At 32.4% G+C, this 13,142-nt stretch overlaps 1 protein-coding gene across 1 annotated transcript in view; it reads left to right on the top strand.

The window, feature by feature from the left end:
• The first annotated feature begins 1,707 nt into the window (after window positions 1-1,707).
• Window positions 1,708-13,142, top strand: part of LOC149908061 (uncharacterized) — a 66,028-nt gene continuing 54,593 nt past the window's right edge. The window contains exon 1 of the mRNA XM_090103188.1: window positions 1,708-1,906. The gene's annotated coding sequence lies outside the window, so the exon portion shown is untranslated. The remainder of the gene's footprint in view (window positions 1,907-13,142) is intronic.

Here is a 13,142-nt window from a genome sequence, read left to right as displayed (position 1 = left end):
ATGTTCATATGTATTTTAGACTATAATAATAAAAGACAGTGAAACAATAATATAACAATTAAAATATAATTTAATACCACTTATAAACAAAACCAAAACCTTTATCTAGGTAGGTATTACAGAATTGTTTGAAACTAGCTGACCCACGCAACCGATAACTATAGGTAGTTCTGTGAACACTGCACGCAACTTTGTCTGCACTGAGCAGTCTTCTCTCAAAAGCAATATTTTCTCATTTGCAAGACCAAGAGAAGTTTTAGCGTGATGTTTTATAGCCTTCTAAAAAACAATGAACACAAAAACAAAATTTAAATATTATTTAAAATTTGGCAATGTATAAAATAATTAAAACGTAAATCATTTAAAAAACACCTTATAAAATGGGAGCTATTTGTATCATTCGTAGTCGTTCATAAACGCTCCTAGGGTCAAATAAAGAACATTCAAATCATATACTCCGTAATTGCTCGAAGCATTTTACAGGCTTTCATAAAAACCCCTCTTAAAAACATTTGTAAGATGCCAATTTAGTTTACAATTTAATAACAATATCATTTATTTAGTAGGTATTTACCATTCACATTTTATTTTTTATGACATTGTTTTAAAGATTTTACCTAACTAAATTCCTAGTTAGGTACTTTTTTTATATTTTTTAAATATAATCTCATATCTATGGTTGATAAAGGGAATAATATCTCAAGTACATAATATCGATGTGTTATTATTATAGACACAGGCATAACTCCTAGGTAGATTGTAAGTAGGAGAGGTAGAACATGGTATTACTGCAAACTCGCGCAGTGTGAAGTTTTATCGATAAAACCAAATTCAAAGCAAAATCACAATACACATGTAAACTACTTACAATATTGTGCTAGTGTTCCTTCTCAAACACATATAGGTATATGAATAGAGGTAATTTATGACGCGTAAGGGCGCGTATTCACAATTTCTATTTGCGTAAGTTTTTCGTTGCTTAGTAACTATTTGTTAATGTAACATTCTTGAAGCCGAAATCAGAGTAGAATAATAATCAATAGCGTTATGCATCGATCTAATGTTAAATGCTCATTTAAAATTATTTAGCATACAGACCTAACTACTTACTTAGGTATAAATCGAGATCATAACACCTCATTAATATATTAACTGCCAATCTAAGCTACCAATATTATTTTATTAATCACAGCTCATGATCTTGAGATTATTATGATTGTATCCATCTGCGGACACAATGAAGACTCTGTTAACAACGCGGTAACATTATATTATGTTATTACACAATATATTATTGCATTTCACGTCATTATAATAGTATTTTTAAAGTATAAATTAAATTATTAGGTAATCTATTAGTAATAGCGCCATCTTTATTCACAATGCTAAATAATGTAACTTTGATAGTTTACAACATTTTCAGTAGATGTCGCTACGGATAGAAAATAATATTACTGAAAAAAAAATTAATATGCTTATATAAAACATAAAAATGATTTTAAATTTGTTTACTACAAAATAGTTATTATTTACTTTCAATTAAAACATGAAAAGTGTATGTTATTGAACGTGTGCTTAGATTATACACCTAGGTGTATAATCTAAGGTTCTGTGGTTATATTATAGACATTGACAGATCTTGGTTATCAACTTCACACTATATTTTCTTGTAGTATGTCACTGTCAACAATGAATGAAATATGAATGCTTTTGTGTCAAAAAATCAAACAACAGTGAATAAGACTGTTTGTGTATCATTTTCTTTATTATTCGGTGAACAATGAATAAAAAAAGCTAATATAAACGTGTTAAACCACCTTGTTTTAATCGCAAATAAAAAGTGAATTCTATAATAAAAATAGTGAAAAGTTGAATGGTCAAAACTGGCGTGGGAGTTGTAATTTTGGTATGTACTTATAAATTTATTTATTTTATACTGAATTGTAATCTTATCTTATCAATACTCCTATTATTTAAATTTTAAAAATATTATTCAAAACTTAGATCCAATTTGATCAACTAATTCTCGTAATCGTAGACGAACTATGAGGTAAAAAACAAAGAACATACTTTATGATTTCGCCTTAAAATTAATCAAGGTCCAATATGAATTATGGACAAATCTATACATTTAATTTTAATTAAAGATCCTTTATTATTTCCAACAATAACTTTCAGTAGGTTTTACTCCATTTTTTACTTTTAGAAAATAAATATTCTACTTATTATTAACCTGTAAATAAAACAAATAAAGCAGCAGAAATAAATTCATTCACAGAAAGCAATAAATGGCATTAGATATGAATTATTGCAGTATGAAAAATTTTAAATGCACTCTGATGCTAAGTTCTGTTGCCATAGCATCCAAATTCCTACACTTTGATCCATCATAGATTGAATGACAGATATCTATCCTGCTTCTATACATACAAGTAATATGAGTAAGAACTAAGAAATAGTGTTGTTGGCCCTTGGCTGTATTTTTAATATAAGTACCTTAATTATTATATAAAGTTAATAGTTATATTGTACATAGTGTTTGTATTTTATTGTAACCAAACTATTATAAGCTAAGCATTGCCTTCTTAAGGATTCTTCTTGCATTCTTGTATTCTATTGCATTCTTAAGGAAAAGTGTAAAGGCAAAACAAAATTAACAGTGTTATTTTTGTTAGTAAAGGCGAATAAGGTGTATTTATAACAATGAAGTTATGTCTAGTCCAATATGCAGTGGAAGTGCAACATAGCCCAGGTCCCTTTTGCCCAAAGGCTCCCGGTAAAATAGTACTAGCTGCGCTCCGGGGTTTCACCCGCGTGGCTCCTCTCCTGTTGGTCTTAGCGTGATGATATTTAGGCTATAGCCTTCCTCAAATGAATGGACTATCTAACACCAAAAGAATTTTTCAAAACGGACCAGTAGTTCCTGAGGTAAGCACATTCAAACTCTCTGTCTGACATATAAAGGTTTAATTTACTATAGTAAAGTTTATAAAAATTAGTTTGAAGTAGTTTGTATGCATACATTTGCAAATACTCAAACTAACCTTGTGAATGAATATAGTTTTGTTTAGTGCCGTGCTGAAATATTTATGTGTTTATTGAATATCTATCATTCCAGAATAGCATCCTCTTAATTCTACATGAATAGATAAAAATTCAACTGACCATTATTATATCTTAAGTGTACATTTAAACTTTTTGTTCGTTTTGCAATTTTTGGTAACAATTTAACTCAAATATTGGTCAAGTGTAGGTTGGAATCGATATCAAGAGTTCTGCACAAATAAACTAAAGACCAACTGGAAAAAAATAGATCACCCATCCATTTTATGACCGAGCCTACTGTTGCTTAAACTAACAAATTATTACACAATAAATAAAATCTGAAACCAAATGACAAGGCAACAAAATACAAATTGATAAATTAACACACGGAACTTGAAAGTTTTTGCTTGTTTCTGTTACAAATGTACCCTCATTCAACTTTCGTATTTATCAGCTGATGTTATTTAACTTGCCTAATTTGTTTGTTCGTGTTGAATCGGAATTTGCTCTTGCTGGTACATTGATATAAAAGTTGATTGTGTTGTGAAGAGATTTAATTTTCAATTTAAGTAAGTTTTAACAAATATGTAATGAAAATAGTGTGGTAAAATTAATATTTTTTCATACATTCTTGGTTATAAAGATTAGGAAAATAAGTTTTTTTTAAAGTGAAACGTCTTTAGGCGCGATGATAGTAAATTTTCAATGTCGCGTCGTGTCAATACCGTCACGCCATGGATTAAGACGACGATTTTGTATCTTGCCAAAGAAATTTCACTTCGAACACGTGTGCTCGGCACACACACTCTTTTTAAACAAAAACTTAACCACTTTCAAATTATCTGAATTAAACAAAACAAAAGAGAGCACAAACCTTCAAAACAGTCGAATTGAGAACCACCTCCTTTTTTGAAGTCGGTTGAAAAGTAGGAATGCATTCCTCTCTAGATTCAGGTCTCCGCGTTGAGTGCATTTAGGGTCCTTGATCCCAGCCTCCGACGTACCGGTTCCCTAGGTTCTATTACGCAGTACAAATGCCTGTACAGGTGTCCCTATTTACGGAATATTTTAGTTTAATAGAGGTTTAATTAGTTTGATTTATTAACACAAACATTGAATCAGACACTCTAGACTCCCCTGTGACCACGTTTGATGTTAAATGCTCTAAATGTCCCATACAATATAATGTAAGAATAGATCGCGTTTAAAATCCGTTAAAAGTCTTTAATTGCTGAATACCACTCGCCTAAAATCAAACAAGAAAACACTGAATATATAAAATTCTAAGATTGGAGTTGCATATTAAAACGTTTTCATTCACATTTCAAATTTCAATAACGTATTTAATCACGATTCACGACTAAGGCATGTAATATCGGAATAGTTTTGAATTCCGATATTGATTTCCGATATTGGAGCTCAATATCGGAATTCCGATATTGATATCGGAATTGGACATATATATTAAAAAGGTGGATTTTATTAATTAAAAACGTATTATAATCATAATCTTAGATACAAATTTAACTGACACTAGTCACTAACGGATGAACGTAATAAAATTTTACAAACACAAAATATAACATGCAAAATCAACAATTATATGGACGTGGAGTCCAGCAGGAATGCTAGTTGCTATTTATTAAACTTAGAATTAACATTAGGTAACGTAACAAAACTTATAATTTTAAATTTGCATTCAAAATCAACAATTACAAACAATGAGTAGATATAAGATTATTTTTTAACGCACGTTTCTCTTGGTTATAATAAGTTCTCAAAAATACTAAAGCATCAAGCATTTTGTCGGATAACGAACTTCGGATTTTACTACAAAAATATCCAGCAGATGAAAAAACACGCCTACTTTCGACACTCGTAGGCAAGACTGATGAAAGGTACGTGTACGCCTGTGTCAAATAAACACCTCTTTCACCTCTGTTGTCGTTGGTATATATAGCTTTTTCAATCATTACAAATCCTAAAAGATCAAATTCGTCGTTCAGAGGCATTGCCTTTTTCTTCTCTTTGCACTTTTCCATCTCCTTTTCCCATTCTTGTTGCAGGGTTAGCTCACGTGTTGTAGCGAGACTTGATAGGGGACGATTATCTTCATCGGATCATAAAACAGCCGTACGACACTCACTCTCAGTTTGCGGGACAGCGATAGTGCTGGTTTGGTTATTTTTATATTTGAGACGTTTTAACTAGTCCACAACGACGTCACAATTTAATAATTTAGCACTGAATAAAAAAATCTTAATTCCGATATAACGATATTGGATCACTCAGTATCGGAATTGTAATATCGAAATTTTCATTCCGAGATTCCGATATTGCGAGATTCCGAGATTCCGATATTCATGCCCTATTCACGACTAAATAGGGTGCTTGTTATGAATGAATCTTCTTATTGACCCTTGTTTTCTGGAATAAAAATATATATGATTAGAAAATATTATTAATGCCGTATTATCAATATTTTGAATGCTGTATAGGGGGCATTGAAATGATGTAGGTATTTGAATTTAATTGACGATCACGTACCTACATAATATAAAATTAAGGCTGTCTGCCTGTCCGTATGAACGCGTTACTCGATGAACAAGTAATCACACCTGTATATCTATCCACTACTGTCGCAGAATATTTAATAGAACTAACGCTTTATTCTTTTTCGAAACGAGAGGGACTGGAACATGCTTCCTGAATCTGTGATCTCCGACGAGTAAAATCTGGGGGTCTTCAAGAGAAGAGACCTGCCACCTGACCTTGCCACCAAGCAAGATCGTGGTCAAGCCTTCTACAGTACGTAGAAAACGTACTTATGTACCTACCTATAATATAGGTATTATACAATACAAGTCTATCTTCTTCACCTTACCTCGATTCAGTATTAATTGGATGTTCACTGTAAGTAATAAGTTTATTGCGTAGTCCTATTAAAAGTAACTTTTAAATTAAATAAGTGATTGACCGTGAGCGTAGAGATTACAATTGCTCGTTAGCGTAATCCTGTTTGTATTATTTTGTTAATACTATAAGACCTTCAAGTTCAATGAAAGTAAACAATATGACATTTTATTTCCAGTTTTGGATAGTTTATTTTGTCTGTTATGTTTATTAGCGTGTTCCTTAATTTAACAAACACGTTTTTACCTTTTCGTACATATACGCTTCCATGTTTACAAAATGATGATAATGAACTACATACATTAATTATCGACGAGACGCTATATTTTTTTTCCAAAATATTGACAATTCCAATTTTTATGTAAAACACCAAATTTTTTTTTTTTTTTATTAAATAGTTAAATACCATCTCCAGGATCTGCATAAACCGCAGCCCTAATTCGTTCGTATAACGGAAGTAATGCGCACACGCAAGATAATTTGAACAAAGAAAAATTTCAATTGCAAATGTATCGATTTTATTAATTGTAAATAGGCTGATCCACACAGAGCGAGCAACCTCGGAAAGCGCGTGTGCCGCCGGTTTTCTTAGTCTAGCCACACTGGCCACTGGCCGAACTGCTTCGCACAGCGCAGCTCTGATCTTCGCAAAGAGATACGACATATTAGAACAAACGACTGACTGTGTCACTTAACTTATTACGCAATGTTGCAAGTTGCAACGTATACTTTACATCCTATACCTGGCGCGGCCTAAGATGATCCCTATGACAGTTCGTCTTAGTGATTGCTCGTATGATGGATCGTGTCGATACTTTACTATTTTATAGGCAAAGGCGTGGTTTGCATTCAGCCACGTCGGTAAACATGTTTTTACAAATATTATAAAATGAATTTTTAACGTCTATTATGTAAACGAAACGGTAAGTAAAACGAAAGTTTTCCAAAACATAAAAATGCACCTTATCATTTTCTCGTAATCTTTAACCCGTTTAACACAGTGTATATTATTTTATCATGAAAATGGAGTCCCCCATTTAATTTTTCTAAAAAACTTATATTATCATAGGTAAGTAAATTAACGCGAACGGTAATTAATTAATTAATTATGCTGCGATCTTCTGTTCCATTCAATAGAGAATGAACTATAGCTTAAGCATGGAAAAAATGTGAACTCGTTTCCATTATCGAAATTTGTTTATCGATACTTCCGCACTAGTCGATAAATGCCAACGATGTAAGTTTTGAAGGACGTAAACGTAAAGTCAGATTGATATAATTTCTCGTAAATGTTAAGAATTGTTATAATTCCAACGGAATATCATTGTAATGGCATAAAGCTACGTAAAAATTAATAAATGCCATTTTTAGACGCCTCCAATACGTTTCTAATTTAATGGTGACGCCATTACAAGTTTGTCTCTTGAGATTAACTGTCAGTGTCATAGGGATCATCTTAGGCCGCGCCGGGTATAAATGCCAACATCCCAAATGCTTACAGAAATGCGCAGGCGCTCGGTTTCCAAAATTCTGTGTTCGCGAGGCTACACGCTCTGTGTGGACCAGTCACCAGCCTATTAGCTGTTAATGGGCGTAATTCCTTACTATCCGCTGTCCGCGCACGTGTTGAGCGTGACACTGACTTTCCGGCTTCAATTAATACCATCTTTTTTATGGAAAAGAAGATTGTTATAAGACTTTTTATTGGTAAAGAATATATTTTTAAAGGTCAACTGTAAATTGGTATTGAACTAGTAAATCAGTTTTTACTGGGGCTTATAGAAAGTATAACGACATTTATGAGGCCATCAAGTGCAATTAATAATTATTAAGGAAGGAGACATTAGTTAAAAATAAAAAATAATTAAGTACTTACATTAGTTATATTTTTGCATATTAAGCGTTTTACAGTACAGTTTTACTATATTATAAACGTTTACTGTACTGTATTATCTATAGCCGTTATCTATGACTTCGTCTTTAATTTAATATCAGTGCTGAATATTATAAAGTAAACATTTATTTATTCTGAAGTAAAGACAACCATTAACAACTATTACCATGATATTAGTTTTATCCGCATTAAAAATAAATACTTACATAAAATTTCACGAGAAGAACAAAATAAAGAATTTGAATATTCCTTCAGACACTTCAGTATCTTTCAAAAGACTTATAAATTCAAACGCCAACCATAACATTTTATGCACCTTCTTCAGAAAATTGTTCATAAATTAAGAGCTGAAGAATTAAAGTCTTTTACAGATATAATTTATTAAACGGCACGAAAACTTTTAGCCCCGTTTCGCTTTTTTCTCATTCAATATAGCGACCAAAGTGTTGAAAGCTTGTTAATATTTAACCGATCACTATTAGAGACTTTACCTTGTTATATTTTATACTAGTTGCACTCCGCGGTTTGACCGCAGTTCTCCGCTCCTGTTGGTCTTGAGCAAAATGATATATATATAGCCTATAAGGCTATTTTATATATATAGCCTATAGGGAAAAATGTTTCAAATCTGACCAGTAGTTTCCGAGATTAGCGCGTTCAGACAAACAAACAAACGCTTCAGCTTTGTAATATTAGGATAGATCTGTTTCAACAGTAATTGGATTACCTTCACACCCTTGCACAAAGACGACGTATTTGCACGATGTCACTTAAAAAGGTTAGCATTGAGTTTTTTATAGCCTAGATTTCCTTCAGCTCATATTAATCTCTCTTATATTGAAATATTATTTTAAATTATGAAAAGTAGCCGTAGGTAATGTATTTATTTTTCAAAAGAATGGTACACAGTTCCGATAACATGGTCCATATCCCTAAATTTTAAATAATAATCAATATACTGTACATATTTTGTTAAAATTTACTACAATTTTACCAACATCGTACAGGAAAATTTAGTATTGCAACCCACACAATTCAGGCATTACAGTATTCGCACAAGCATGATAACGTGTGAACAGTTTTATCTGCCTCCATTGAAATTATCACTTATCTGCTAATGACTCGATAGCGTTTAATTAAGTCTTTGTTTTGTACAATGGACAACGATAACCAGTGTTAATCCTGATAAGAAATCAACTAGTACTGCGTTTTTCAAATTAACAATACCTCTAAATTTTATACCCTTGCCTTGCAAATACGTAGGAATCACTCACGAGTCACGACTTCTTATGTTCGGATAAAGTTTTTCACACTATTCAGTAATAAGACTTGTACAAAACTACCTTTATCTCTTCTACGTTAACTTTGCACTTAAGGTGTGATTGAATTTATTCCTCATTCCAGCGCCTCTTTGACGGCTTTCAAGTTTGATTATCTTTTAGTCGAGACCATACTCTTCAGAAGCCTATGCTCTTTCTATATTATATATATTACAATTATTTTAAATCCATTCCGCAGTCAGGTGTGAAAACGCAATAGACACACACATAGTTCCTTTCGCATCACTATAATATTAGGTAATGTATAAAAATTACGAATTAACATTGATTACAATATACTTATACGAGAACATGAAAATGCACATCTATTGCGTATTCTTGTAGCAATATTATTGCACGCCTCATAAGCGAAGCGTTGAGGTGGGTACTACTGTCACTTCGCGCAAAACATCTGATTTTTCAAACTTAAAATGTCTTTATGTATCATACATTGCACTTGTAAGATAATACATACACACACATATTAAGAAAAAACACTATTTTTAACGTTCATGATATTTTTGATGTCATTTTTGTTATTTAAATTAGTTAAAAAACAGTTTAAAAAAGTTCTGTCTTGGACGTCCGTGTGTCTGTATGTGCGGATCCTTTTTCTTTTTAACACGATAGCGACCGAAATACTTTACTAATCGAGTCTTTTTTTTTCTCTTACGCTTGAGTATGCTCAGGAATAGAACCCTTTCATTTTTCAGGGTCTGATTCGATGTGGTTTAATTGTTATTAAATAAACAAAAATAATAATTAATAAATATTTATTAAAAAAAAATTATGAAGCGTGCACTTTTGGATTTTCCAATTTTTTAACCTTAGTCTCAATTTAATAATATTTTTGTGTTGAAATGAAATACGGAAAATAAAACTCATGTCACACTTGTACCAGACTGCCTTTTACCCTATATGGAGAAAGTGAGGAAATATATGAAGGATAATCTGCCATAAATGACTTTAATCAAATGTTTCCCGAGCGCGGATGTCATATTTCTTGCGTTTTCGAGATTAATTCTTCATCGTAGAAGTTTCTTCAGAATTACTGTCGTTCGCTGGTGTCATATCTGCAAATGTTCCTTATATGTTTGATTAAATTTCGCATGTAGCAGCGTCCCCAAAGTTAATTACCATGCTAAGTGCTATAGTTACCCAATAAACTTAGCTACGGTACCGTTTAGTTTTACGCTGTTTTTTCTCACTATAGAAACTGGAATAAATGAACAACAGGAAAAATGTATATATGTAGTAGTTATTCAATAAAAACACCAATAAACGCACATTTGGGTTAAATAGACAGAAATAATTTGGAAAATCCAAAAGTGCACGCCTCATAATTTTTTTTTAATAAATATCTATTAATTATTATTTTTGTTTATTTAATAACAATTAAACCACATCGAATCAGACCCTGAAAAATGAAAGGGTTCTATTCCTGAGCATACTCAAGCGTAAGAGAAAAAAAAAGACTCGATTAGTAAAGTATTTCGGTCGCTATCGTGTTAACAAGAAAAAGGATCCGCACATACAGACACACGGACGTCCAAGATAGAACTTTTTTAAACTGTTTTTTAACTAGTTTAAATAACAAAAATGACATCAAAAATATCATGAACGTTAAAAATAGTGTTTTTTCTTAATATGTGTGTGTATGTATTATCTTACAAGTGCAATGTATGATACATAAAGACATTTTAAGTTTGAAAAATCAGATGTTTTGCGCGAAGTGACAGTAGTACCCACCTCAACGCTTCGCTTATGAGGCGTGCAATAACTTCTATACGTTTTTATACAGTTCGAGCATTAAGGAAGTATAATAACGAGCACAAAAATAAACAAATAGGGACAAAAACAATGTACCATCATAATCGGCGCATAATGAATGTATCGTAATTACCTGATATGATTTGTAGAAAGATTTCACACCGATAGCCGATGCAGCTAACGGACTCGTCACACGCGATGTACATAACTTTAGTCTTTACGTAATCAATTAATAGCAATCATTATGTTAGTGTGAACGCCACGTGCGATAGTATTCAGTTTATTTATTAAATTAATTTTACTCATTCTAACAGATCTTTAGATTAAGAAGGTAGATAGAATAAGTAAGAAACGGACTAGATTATAAACATAAAACAATTGGGAAACTTAACAGGTTAACAGATTAACACATCGTAGAAACCTCTGAGGTTATTTATAATTTGAATTTAAGCTATTGTTTTTTTACTTAAGCGTTGTGTGATTACACACATCTGTATAGCATTACAGGAATTTATTTAAATTGCAACGATAACCCCAGATTCTTTCGAACTTGGCTCATTTTGTACTTTCCTTATATTATGTCCCTGGATAAGGTTTAAAATCGATTGTTACTCCGTCGTACACTGACCTCCAATCGGCTTGGATTAGTGTCATTAAAGGTATACTTCAGCGTCGCCACTGGATTACCCTGTCATTAGTGCTGTGGTTGGTCTGAACCTATCTATTACATAACGTCTCTACCGCCACAATGGTAATTCATCTCGAGGGAGTAATCAACCGTATTGTTTGTAGTTAAAAAGCCATTTTGAGAGCTCATTCAAATGAGAAGCAGTTTTATTGCAAAATACGTATTGTATTTATGATGATTGATGATGGTTAATGGTTCGTGACTGCATCCTTACTGAAATTTTAAGGCGTTTTGAATAAGTGGCTATTAATTTTGTTAGGTATTCTTCCAATCTTTCACTATTCGTTATCTTCAGTAAAATTTACGTAGTCGTCCCTGTTCATTATTTTAAAGTAAATCGAACATGCTTCAGAAAATGCTTGTAATTATGAAGATGACCCAATTCTTTATCCACATAGACTTCATATTTAATTCTACTGGAAGTGTTCAGCATGAATTGGGTCAAATTCAATGAACACGGATATGGGTAAAAAAGGTATGAAATACGGAAAAGGTATTTATATAGGAACCGATACACGCTCTGGTGACTTAGGCTTATGTGAAAATGAATTCACAATAATGTTCGAGCATTACCAGAAACAAATGGGTCAGTACTAAGTAAAGCAAACGAAAATATTACGTTAGATAAATCTCCGCGTTCATTGTACGTCCATGACAGGCCCGATGAAGCGAACAAGGCTAGAAACAGTGCTGATAATTAAGTGCCTATAGCTTGCGGCATCTACATGACGAAAAGGTCACCTTGAATAGGGTGTGAAAGGTGCTTAGGCGTTTCTGCCATTTGCTGGGTTCCGCACACAAAACGTAAATGTTTTCGGGGAATATAGTACAGGCTTAATTAAGGGCTACGAAGTACGAACCCTTTTCCTATGAATAGCTCTCCAGCGTCAATATTTTTCCGTAACAACCTCCATCTTTAAGGAAAAGAGGCCAAACCTCTTAGTGGTACAAGAACGAGGAAAAGCTTTATTACGGATTTTGTTTAATTAGTCCTTCTCTAAGATATTAATGTCCTTGCACTACCGCTCTTATCACATATGACCATGTACTATATTTAAAATTTGATATTACTTTTTCGCAGAACAAGCTATCCTAGAAGCAAGATTAAAATCGTTAATTTTTTGAGAATGTCCACGAAATGCTTCTGTTTTATTTCCTCGTCAATTTCATCGGAATCAATTTACATTAATTAGTTTCACTCTGAGGCTTTATTACCACGTGTTCTGACACTTAAGTGTTCACTTATGGCCAGGCCAAATCTGGATATTCACTATGATTTGCATTAAAATAATAATATTTTATTCAACTAGCTAACTATTTCAGTTCGTGTCCATACTGAGTGAAAACTATTAAAGCGTTCAATTATTACTACCCACGTTTGTAACGGTTCGATGGTTCTAAATCGTTTTCAGTAATGCAATTGAGTGATATATTTTTATCAATCTAGTGAATGGTAGAAAAATCTATTGTTTTCCTATCGAGCTATAACTTCTTTATTTATGAAAACCACGGT

This window comes from Colias eurytheme, chromosome 6 (genome assembly GCF_061535395.1).
Source record: "Colias eurytheme isolate Ceu_HAF_F1 chromosome 6, ilColEury1 Martin Lab GWU primary, whole genome shotgun sequence".
Taxonomy (NCBI): domain Eukaryota; kingdom Metazoa; phylum Arthropoda; class Insecta; order Lepidoptera; family Pieridae; genus Colias; species Colias eurytheme.
This window is presented reverse-complemented; position numbering and strand designations above follow the sequence as displayed.